Source organism: Taudactylus pleione, unplaced genomic scaffold (genome assembly GCF_031769625.1).
Source record: "Taudactylus pleione unplaced genomic scaffold, aTauple2 ptg000848l, whole genome shotgun sequence".
In the NCBI taxonomy this organism is placed as follows: Eukaryota; Metazoa; Chordata; class Amphibia; order Anura; family Myobatrachidae; genus Taudactylus; species Taudactylus pleione.
Window position 1 is genome coordinate 2474175 of NW_028285250.1, and position 11362 is coordinate 2485536.

Here is an 11362-nt window from a genome sequence, read left to right on the forward strand (position 1 = left end):
AACTCTAAAATAAAATGCAACATTTACTTGAAACTTTGTCAGTTTGTAGTTTAATATGTCTGCTAGCTATATATGTATTTTTGTTTAGGTAGTCCAAGAAATACAATGGAATCCAAGATGAAACAAAGAGCCATCATTGAATTTCTGGAAAAAAAGTCTGCAGTGCTACAGAAATCCACATAAGACTGAAAAAAATTTAAGATGAGCGTACAATTGACTATAGCAGTGGATGAAGTTTTTTCAATCGGGAGAATCGTCCATGTGCGACAAACCTCGTGGTGGCAGACCATCAACTGCAGTGACAGCAGAGAACCAACATAAAGTCGATGCCATGATTCAGAAAGACCATTGTGTGACCATCAGAGATATCAGTGATGAACTTGAATGTAGCCATGGCACTGTAGAGACACTAATCAATGATTTGGGATATCGTAAAGTGTGTGCTGAATGGGTTCCAAAGCAATTAACCAGGGATCATAAGGCCCAGAGGGAGGAAGTGTGCAATGACCTTTTGACCAACTTTGAAGCCAACCCTGAGATGTTTTTGAAAAATATCATTACAGGAGATGAGACCTAGGTATTCCTTTATGACCCAGAAACAAAGGCCCAATCAAAACAATGGAAACACCCAAGTTCACCTAAGCCAAAAAAGTTTAAATCACAGCGATCCGTAAACAAAGTTATGGCTTTTTCATCTGGGATTGCCGAGGTGTTATTCTCATTGATTACTTGGAACCAAACCAATCAATCAACAGTGATCAATACATTATTACACTTAAGCTGAAAGAAGCCATCCGCAAAAAAAGGTCAACAATTCCACTGACAAATGTGATCTTACACCACAACAATGCCAGACCTCACACTTCGATGGCAACATCTGCGGCCATTGCCAAAATGGGGTGGGCTATAATGCCACATCCACCATAGAGTCCTGATTTGGCCCCTTCTGACTTTCATCTGTTTGGCCCTCTCAAATACTGTCTCCGGGTTAACATTTTGAAGACATAGAGGTTGTTAAAATCGTCATATGTTCCTGGGTCAAACACCAACCAGTGGAATTTTTCCAAAGTGGATTCACAGCTTGGGTTGAGAGGTGGAGACAATGTTTGAGGACAGATGGTGAATATTTTGAGTAGAGTAATTCTGTTATTAAGACTTCAAAGTATTTTACTGCAAATTTTCAAATCTGTATCTATAATAAAATTTTACTCGTGAGCATTTAGGCATTACTTTTTGAACAACCCTCGTATCAATATACACGAGATATTTGCTTAAATTAGGTGGTTATAAAAGCCCATATATTTCCTATCAGTAAAAATAAATCCTCATGCAAAACTACTTTAAAATTAAGGGGTCCATGTGCTATTAAACACTAGGGGTATTTCCTCTATACAGTGTTTTTATTAAAAACCTCCATTTTCCAATATTCGACAGCATGATTTTTTTCAGCTTATATATACTGTATATATATATATATATACACAAGCAGATGAGGCGGCACTCAGGTCAATAAGAAATCACCAAGAGACAGGTACGTATAATCAACATTTCGGAGATTTAATTCTCCATCTTCAGGATACAAATAAAATCACTTTTATTACCAGCACCTCCCCACGTGAAATTACCAGGTAAAAGTTGCAAATTACCGGGTAAAGGTGAATAATATCCCTTGTACACCAGAGCAAAAATCTGGGTTTTTTCTGGGTCGCAGCTCAGTGTAAAAGGGTCCCTGAAAAATAACCCGTGTCAAGTGAACCAAGAATCCAACCCAGGTAACTACCAGGGTCGGAACCCGGGATGGACCCGGGTAATGGTGCAGTGTAAATGGCGTGACCCAGGTTATCCGACTTGGGTCATGCCTAAAATGAGCTGATTGGTGGTTGTGTAGCAGTCACCTCCCACTTTTTATGACCTCACAAGTTTAGCAGGGCAGACCTGCGTTCAGTGTGAACAGGGCTGACCTGTGAGTAATCCAGATCAAAGGTGTAGGGTAAACGGGGTCTGACCTGTGTTGGAACCATGTCCAAAAACCCAGGTCGGACCTGGGTTTTTGGCAGAAAACAGGTATAACCCAGTAATTTAATTTTCAGTTTGAAAGGGGTATCAGACAGAAAATGGCAAAAAACCTGGCATGCAAATACCAAGTAAAAGCCAGGTTTTTTGCCATTTTCTGTCTGAAAGTGGTATAATCTCAGACCTGTAAATCAGGGATGGGGAACCTCAGGCCCGGGGGCCGTATAAGGCCCCCGGAATAATTTTGTCTGGCCCTCGGAGCATTTTTCTGCTAGCCTCATCTGGCTAGCAGGGTGCCTAGAATGGTACACTGCAGCCAGAATCTATTCAGCAGTGCCGCCTGGTGCGTACTAACAATGCTTCAGATGGTCACACCGCTGCCCTTACAGCTCCCCGGAGCATCCTCAGGATGCTCCGGGCATTGCTGTAATCACCAGCGATTTGTGGCCCCACCCTGTGTGACATCACATGGAAGGGGTGTGGCCTGCACCGGACCGCGAATAATGTTATAAATATCAAAATGGCCCTTGGCAGAAAAAATGTTCCCCATCCCTGCTGTAAATATAGGTGACAAATGGTATTTATACTGCAGCAGGTTGTATTAAATGTGTCAATTCGAAATGTTCTGTAAACAGTCAACAAACAATCAGAAGTTATTAACTTGCAACATATTTATACAATTGTATCTATCTAGAAAATTGTTCAGTGTCTGGTCCTGAGCAGTGATCGTCAACAGCCTGAAAATGTCTGAAAAACTGTAGAATCTTCACTTTGGGTTGCAAATCTGTCCGATCTACCCCCAACTGTTGTACAGCCAACTTCAGACTGTAAATGGAGATCACCCCCATACATCATATAGTGTATGTAGGCACTCCAACTATTGTGCCATTGTCTCCTCCTGTCCGATCAGTGCAGTGTATGGGCAAAGTAACTCTAGTCACCAGAGTCCCAGACTTCGCCCAATACACAGGCTATGCTTGGGTTTGGAGAATGTTTAGCGTGCCAACAGAAGGTCTCATCTGTATGGGTTGGAGGGGGAGAGGTGCATGTAGTCTGAGAGGGACTGACTCCCATGCATGCTATGTAAAACATCCTAGAGTGCCACCTTGTAGCACTAGTGCTGAGGGTTGCCTATACCTGTTCTAACATATATATGTTGAGGTTTAGTACATATGAGTATTTAAGATAAAACACAAATATGATCGTGTCATATTAGTCACATATAGTCTATATATTAAGGTGCGTACACACACAACGATTTTTTGAATTATTTAACTATAACAACGTCGTTATCGTTCAGTGTAAAACGATGAACGATTATCGTTCATGCGCGTTCACGTTTGTCGATTGTAGTTCAGTCAGACTGACCAACTGAACAATTTTCAATAGAAGTTGCAACATTTTTCCTTCAACACACAGAAAATCGTTTATTAAGTAAAGTAAAACCAACTACTTTGTAAAATGATTTTCGTTCACTTTTTCAAGGGAAAAACTGAACGCAAATCGTTCATGAAAATCGTTCATTACTAACATCGTTGTGTGTGTATGCACCTTAAGATATAAATCCCCTTGGAACCCTTTCCTTATAAATTGCCTCTTTTAGTCTTATTCAAGGCTGTATAGATTAATATTAATGGTGCATACACATGATCAGATATGTCAGATGAACGATTGGATGATTGAACGATTTGCAAACGATTGAACGATTTCAGCCTGCATTAAAATGGATGGAATCGTAAAAAACCTACTGCAAACACATCAGATGTCAGATATCGTTATCTGACAAACGGGACCGCGCATCTTTCATCGTTCATTGTTGCACACATGTCAGATTTTTCTTTCAGATATGAACGATTGAACGATTTTTAAAATTGTGATCGTTCAGATCTGAAGAAAAATCTGACCGCATGTATGCACCATAACATTATATTATGTTAAAGTGGTGTTGTAAGAGAACATCCCCATTAACTTTCCATTCATGCAAGATGAAAGTTGTCAGGAGAGGGGCAGTTACAGCATCTGTGCTTATCTATAACAGGCCAGACCTTAGGCGTATAGACGAGAACAGCGCTGGACTGATAGAGGCATTTGGGGCCTTAAAACATTGGGCCATCACCAGACACAGGTAAATAAAGCTCTGTAGGTTAGCAAAACATAATTACCTCAACCCAAAATTGCATTAGAGGTATTGGATGGCATTCATTGAATGACCCTAGTCTTTGCCCTTTGCGAGGTATGTTTAAGCATCAATGTCTGCTCCGGTAGTAACAGTGCAGACTTAGAGGAATGTGAATCGCTCATTACTCCCAGTTTACAGTCATACTAGTGTACATGCTTACATTGCTGTGGTGACAGATTGGGGGCATTATGTCACAGCATTAGGCTGACATTGGCCATAAAACATGCCACTGTTTTTATACCCTCAGTTTCCTTTTTTAGCTTTGTTCCTGCTTAATGATCTCTGATCTTGGTATCTGAATGGACTCTCTGGGTAGAACCTTGGCTTATTCTTGAACGCAGTTGACCCACTTGCCCTGACCCTGAAAGTTTTTCTTCGCTAGTCATTTGTTTAAGGTGCTGATACAAAAAGTATACCAGAGCAATTGTTGTTGAAATTATGAGAGCGCTACTACACAGTCTCCATACTGGTTCCTTTAGCAAGGCTTCAATCCCTAACCAAGATGGCCACTATCTGTACTTCTGCTCATGTGCAGCGCCATCTTATCAATGTGTTAGAGCGCCACAGTGCAACACAGACGTGTGCCACTTAGCTGTGTGAGATCCGGAATTTACCGCTTGCCCCACACTGCTGATACCGCTAGGTTCCTGCACTGCTACCAATATACAGTCACAGGCTGGTGGTCTGTTCGCTCCACTCAAGCTCCGATCTATGCTGAGAGTCTGGCCCTGATTCAGAGCCGGACGCTCTGACAGAGTGCTCGCTCTGAATCAGGGCCGTCCCTCTTAGTTTTTAGAGCGGCCTCCTGGCCGCTCGTATAGCTGTGGGTGACCACCCACAGCTATAGCGAGCGGCCAAAAAGATGGTCGCGATGGTCAAGACCATTGCGACCATTGGGCTTGCGACGAGGCCCTTGTGGTAGGGTCTCGTGGCCGCAAGCCCTGGAGTGCTTTCGGCTCTATCAAAGCCGAGAGCACTCCCACTGACATCACTAGTGATGTCAGTGGGGCCGGCCCCAGATGGTAGGCGTTCCCATGGGAACGCCTCCGTCTGGGCAGCCACGCCTCCGGCATGCCCACCAAAGGGGGCGTGCTGTCACTCACCATCAACAGCACGCCCCCTTTGTAGTGAGACACATACCCTTGTGCTCATGCACACTAGACCAACATCGACCCGCTGGGCCAACATGGGCCCAACATAGGCTCTTTGTTTCATGCGTAACTGTGAGCGCGGCTATACATCCAGATTACTGCTGAATAAATCACTATTTCTCCCCACTTTTTTTTATTTATTTGCCTATTATTGATATGGGGCATATTGTTAGACACATTCACTTACAGACCCACAATCAACCCATGGAAAGGAGCGTCAACTGCTGTCTCAGGGCTGCTTACAGGTTGATCGTGAATCTGTAATAGACCAGCTTCAGGCAGTTTTCCTGGGAGAACAGACCTCATGACTCAACCGGCGGCTAATTGAATCTGCCTAAATATTAAGGATTGATATATGCTGTTATTTTCAGGCTTTGGTATGTGAAACCCTATTCAGTCTGTAGAAGATTGCATCATTAGCTGTACTTGGTTTTGAAGCAGAAAAAAAAAACAATAAAATACAGGCACTAATAATAAATGGGGTAAGAAATTATTTAAATAAAATGTGCAAATTGAAGCAGCTGTCATTTTTAAAGGTTACTAATTCTGCTCATACAGTCCACGGGGAACATTTACTATAGTGAGAGTTTTTAGAAGTGGAGATGTTACCCATAGCAACCAATCAGATTCTACTTAACATTTAACTAGCACCTTCTAGAACAGGGGTGGGGAACCTTTTTTCTGCTGAGGGCCATTTTGATATATATAACATTAGTTGTAGGCCACGCCCCCTGCATGTGATGTCACACAGGGGGCGGGGCCACAATCGCCATTGATTACAGCAATGCCCAGAGCATCCTGAGGATGCTCCGGGGAGCTGTAAGGACAGTGGTGTGACCGTCTGAAGCGTCCTAAGGACACTCAAGGTGGCACTGCTGCATAGATTCTGGCTACAGGGTGCAATTCTAGGACCCTGCTAGCCAGATGAGGCTAGCAGAAAAAAGCTCCGAGGGCCAGACCAAATGATCCCGTGGGCCTTGTACGACCCTCGGGCCTGAGGTTCCCCATCTCTGTTCTAGAGGATAATGGAATCTGTTTGGTTGCTATGGGCAACATTTCCACTTCTAAAAATTCTCCCTTTAGTAAATTTACCCCAAAAACTAATGCTCTATTGGGAAGTTTTCTATTATGCGGCAATGTCAGTATCAATAATAACAACATTAACACTGTTTATTTTATTTTTTTTTTTTAAGTGTGCTAAGTACATCACAGTTGTAAACTGTTATTAGTTAGTATGTATGTGTAAGAAAATTATATCTGTTTATATGCATATCTATACTCTGTTCCTTTTTTGTAATCACTCAAGTCAGTAGGATGAGATATCTACTCTAACTATTTGTATATGCCTGTTACTACTGATATTATTTGATATGTATGCATGTTATGTACATTTTAATATGTATGTAATTTTATGCTTGTATGGTATGTTTTTAAACTAAAATAAAAAATTTACTCAATTTAAAAAATAAAAATTTACCCCAAAAATATATTTAAATTTAGACAGTGCTATGCCTAAAGCTGGGCACACACTGGGCGATATATATCGGCCGTTCAGTCGAACAGCCAATATATTGTGAGTGCGTTGGCGGGTGTGTACCACGATATGTCTGTGAACAACGTCGTTCACAGACATATCACATTTGCTCTGCAGCACAGTAGATGGCCGCTATATCTGCAGATATATTGGCGCATCTGGCTGTGGGTACAGGAGGTCAGCCGACCAACCCATACACTTGCTGCAGGGACCACCGGTGACTGACAGCTCAACTGGGTGGGCAAATTCAAATGTGATGTCAGGGAACACACATCAAGCGGCCGATCGATAAGTCTGTATATTTTACCTCATTGGCCACTGTGTCAGTGGATCCGCCCGTCGGCAGATCAATCGGCACAGTGTATACCTATCTTATTTAATAAACTGTAAACTTACAAACACATGCTTCTGCAAGATTGGCAAGACAGTGGTTGTAACTAAATGTAATAATCTCAGTAAATATATAACATATACCAGCTACATAATTCAAAACTGGAAGACATATACAAAACGAAATGAGAGGAGTATAATAAATATGGACCAGATATGTGTTAGAGAGAAAAGTCATTGAAATTAATAAGTCACCATATGGAACTGACTGTCCCTTTTATTTATTTTTTTTTCTAATACAATTACCAACAGAAGATAATACGTAGAACAATATTTCAACAATACTCTAATACTCTATCTTGTATAAGTCACCGGAAATAGGAAGAAGCGAGATTGTCTTCTGTGGTCAAATTTGTGTGAACCAAAACCATTCATTTCCCAAGGCGTCGATATCATTTTAAATTTATAAAACTAATCTTAATCGATCAAAATTAGTCTAATAATCTAAATAAAGACATAAAGAATAACCTTTAACATTTTGATCACCTGATCACAAATGTTTTTACCTCTGGCAGACGACCGCACAATGTGGTTCATACCTCTACCATCTGGGCAAACTCGGAACAAGTATCTGAGACATACTGTATCTGTACATCTACTCAGATTAGCATAGGATCTATATTACAAATGAAACATTCTGATTGACCTATCTTTAAGTTATCATTTCAAAAAAAAATAATGTTGCATTGTTTAGCTCCAATTTATCAGAGGTTTTTAACAATACTTGATTTCACTTTCTGACGGACACTCCTGCACATGCTCTATATTTGCAAATGGTAAAGCTGACCATTGCTGGAGCACCTGGTACCTGATGCCATCTGACAATGGCTTTAGCTGCCTGGGCCAAGCTCTGAAAGGCTAAACTTTTCTGATCTTGATAAATTGGGTAATTTTGCCATCCCCATAGAGATAAGACGTCTGAGAAATCAATAAGTTCTCTAACGTTAGGGGTTTAATATTTAACCCTGATCTTAAAATGATCCTTTCTTTGTTTAAAACTGCTGTTTTCACCGGAGAGTGAGTTTGATAAATAGGCCTGTAAGAGCTTGCTCCATCAGAAAAAAAAAAGTTGTGTTTGTATAATACCTTGCCAATTTTCATTTTCCAGATTGTCATGAAGAAGAGTTTCCCATTTTGGGCATGGTATATATATTGCCATAAGTGTTATTATTAGTAGTATTATTTATTTAGTAGTTATATAGCATTGACATTATCCTTTTAGTAATCTTCCTTCTACAGTATGGCTGTACTTTTGAAATATATTAATATGGAAGTATACCAGCCAGTAAATACAAATATTTATCTTGATATTTTATGTCAGGGTAATAACTTTCCTAACTGACTTGCGTCCGAGAAAGAGAATAGTGTGTTCTGGAAACGTAGCAATATTGGAGAAGAGAATTATATATTAGCTTTTTTCTTGTTTCCACTTTTTATGTACTTTTAGTTCCGATTGCATATTGACATTGTTCAATGCAATAGAAATAAAATATATATATATTTTTTATACATATCCTTTAAACCATTTTTTACCATTTTTAGAAGCTTGACTGAAGGCTCCCTCGAAATTTGGATGCATAAATCTGTATTCCTAATCCATTTTTCTTTTGCCCATCAGTCCTCTATTATAAAGTTTATTAACCTGCTCCCAAGATTACCATTTGTCATTCAGTTTAGTGCAGATGACATCCTTGGATCACCAAAATATAGTATCTGATTGTATAAATTCATAACTTGTAGTAGAAATTATATTGTAGACACTTCGAAATTAATTTTGAATTAAAAAAAAAAATCTATATTTTTGTTACAATTGCTATTGAATGAAAACATTTCAGTCAAGGAAAATTCACTAACTACCTATCATGAACTCACGATGGTATAACGGATCCAATACAGTCAGCCCAGTCTGGCGCTACTCACTACTGAGATGTGATGTCCAAGTTGGCACCGGTATTCCCCAAGGAGGTATGGGCTTCGCTGCTGACACCAGTCAGGTTATGGCCCCTGTAAGCACTGGGAAGTGACAGGTGGTAGAAGAGAAGCACAAGGCATTGAGGATGGACTGGTAAGAAGGAGGCATTGAGAGTTTGTTTTATTTCTGTTGCCATGAAATAAAAATTAAACAGAACCAGTACAATAGTTTATTCAGCAATGTCATCTATATATATTTTTTTATTTAAATGTTTTTTTCCCTTTATTAAAATAGTAAAAAGCAAAATCATACAACAATGTGCTCTAGGAGTGCATGAAGTAATGAACCACAGATATTGAGTAGATACAAAGTAATTGCATAGAGAAGAATAGGTCATTGGGAAATGGTAGACAATATCAACACAGATAGTCTGGAAAAATAGAAAGGTGTAAAAATATCATATGCTACATGGTTCACAATGCAAACAAAAAATAATAATATAAAATAAAATATCATAGACTAAAGAGAAATATAAAACAAAGCAAAATATGGTGCTCTCCTAATTTATCATAAGCATAGAATGAAGTGCTCTAGAGATTAGGGTGCCATTCTTCGGTGACTCCCCCGCCCTACATATTAGGGAGTTTATATGGTACATAATAGCCCATCTATCATGTGAGTTGTATATAAATATACCAAGGTGTTGTTTCAAACAGTTTCATAATAGTGGATTGAGTGGAAACACCCAAGTTTCAATGTAAGTACCCCATTTTGTTGTTGTTGTCTCTTTGTCTGCTCAGCTGGCGTTTCTGCTCTGTACTGTAGGGTCAGGCATGTGTCTCTCTCCAGAGTTTGTAGCTGCGGTCATGGGACAGTAATAATCGCTGTCAGGTCTTCCTGAGTCCAGCATTCCTGTGTGTTCCCTGCCTCTTCTGTGAGTAACCTGGCTTGTCCTGTTGATTCTGTACCATACTAGTACCTGCTGGTTTTGACATGTGGCTTCCTGAATACACTCATGAATATTCCTTTGTCTGATCCACTACAGTACCCAGACTATTCTTTGTGCATCAGCCTATTGGACTGGGAGCCTGGGCAGGGGACTGTGACCTGTGTACCAGGCACAGCGAAGTCTAAACCTTTTTGAGGGGGTCCCTGATGAAAACCATTGGTGTGTTAATCTTTGTCCCAGGCAGTGCAAATCCTATTTAATAGCTCAAAATCCAACGATCAGTATACTCTGGCCAGTAAAATGGATTTGGCTAGTAACTCATCACCAAAAGATGTGCTCCATTATCTTATCACTTGGGACAGGTAATCAGGAGGCAGCCCAAAATTAGGTTATGCAACATCATACAATCGCTTTTAACTGCTCCAAGTCCAGATACTACTGCTGCTTCCTCATCATGTGTATGACTCCTGCTGTAATCCTGTGTATGACCTTGGCTTGTAAACCACTTCACTTTCCTTTATCCTCTTGGTACTCCGTTCCCTGTACCAAATACTGTTATCTGACCAGTCTCCAGCTTGCCATGCTAAGAACCAACTCAGGGGGCTGCGACCTGCGGTTACAGCTAAGTTCATACCTCCAGGTGGGGGGGAAGCAGTTTATTTACCGGCATCTGGAATGGCGGACATCGGAATCCTGACGCTGGGAGCCCGACTCTTTACTAAAGATAGGCGTGTAAATACAGACACCTATCTTTAGCCATATGCTGAAATCCTGATGCTCGGCATCCAAACAAAGGTAAGCGGGGACTGTTAGCGGTTAGACGCTGGGGGGTGGGTTAGTTTTAGGCACCACCGGGGGGGACTAACGGTTAGGCTAGGGGAAGGGGGGTTAGAGTTAGGTGCCACTGGGGGGAGGTTAGGGTTAGGCAGCCCCCGGGAGGCTTAGGTTTTAGGGTAAGGTTAGGCACCAATGGGGGGAGGTTAGGGTTAGGCACCACTAAGGGAGGGTTAGGGGGGGAGGAGAGGGGAGGGTTAGGGTACTTACCAGCCCCAGTCATGATCCTGGCGGTTCTGGCTTCCACCATCAGTATTTAGTTCTCAGGGCATTAATTCCGGTGGCATTACATACCGATTGTGGTGGGGGTACCTGGTGATTACCGCCAGTATGATTGCATCAATCTTAGCTGGTAGAATGAATCCTCATACATGGATAAGTGTGATAGACACATACTCAG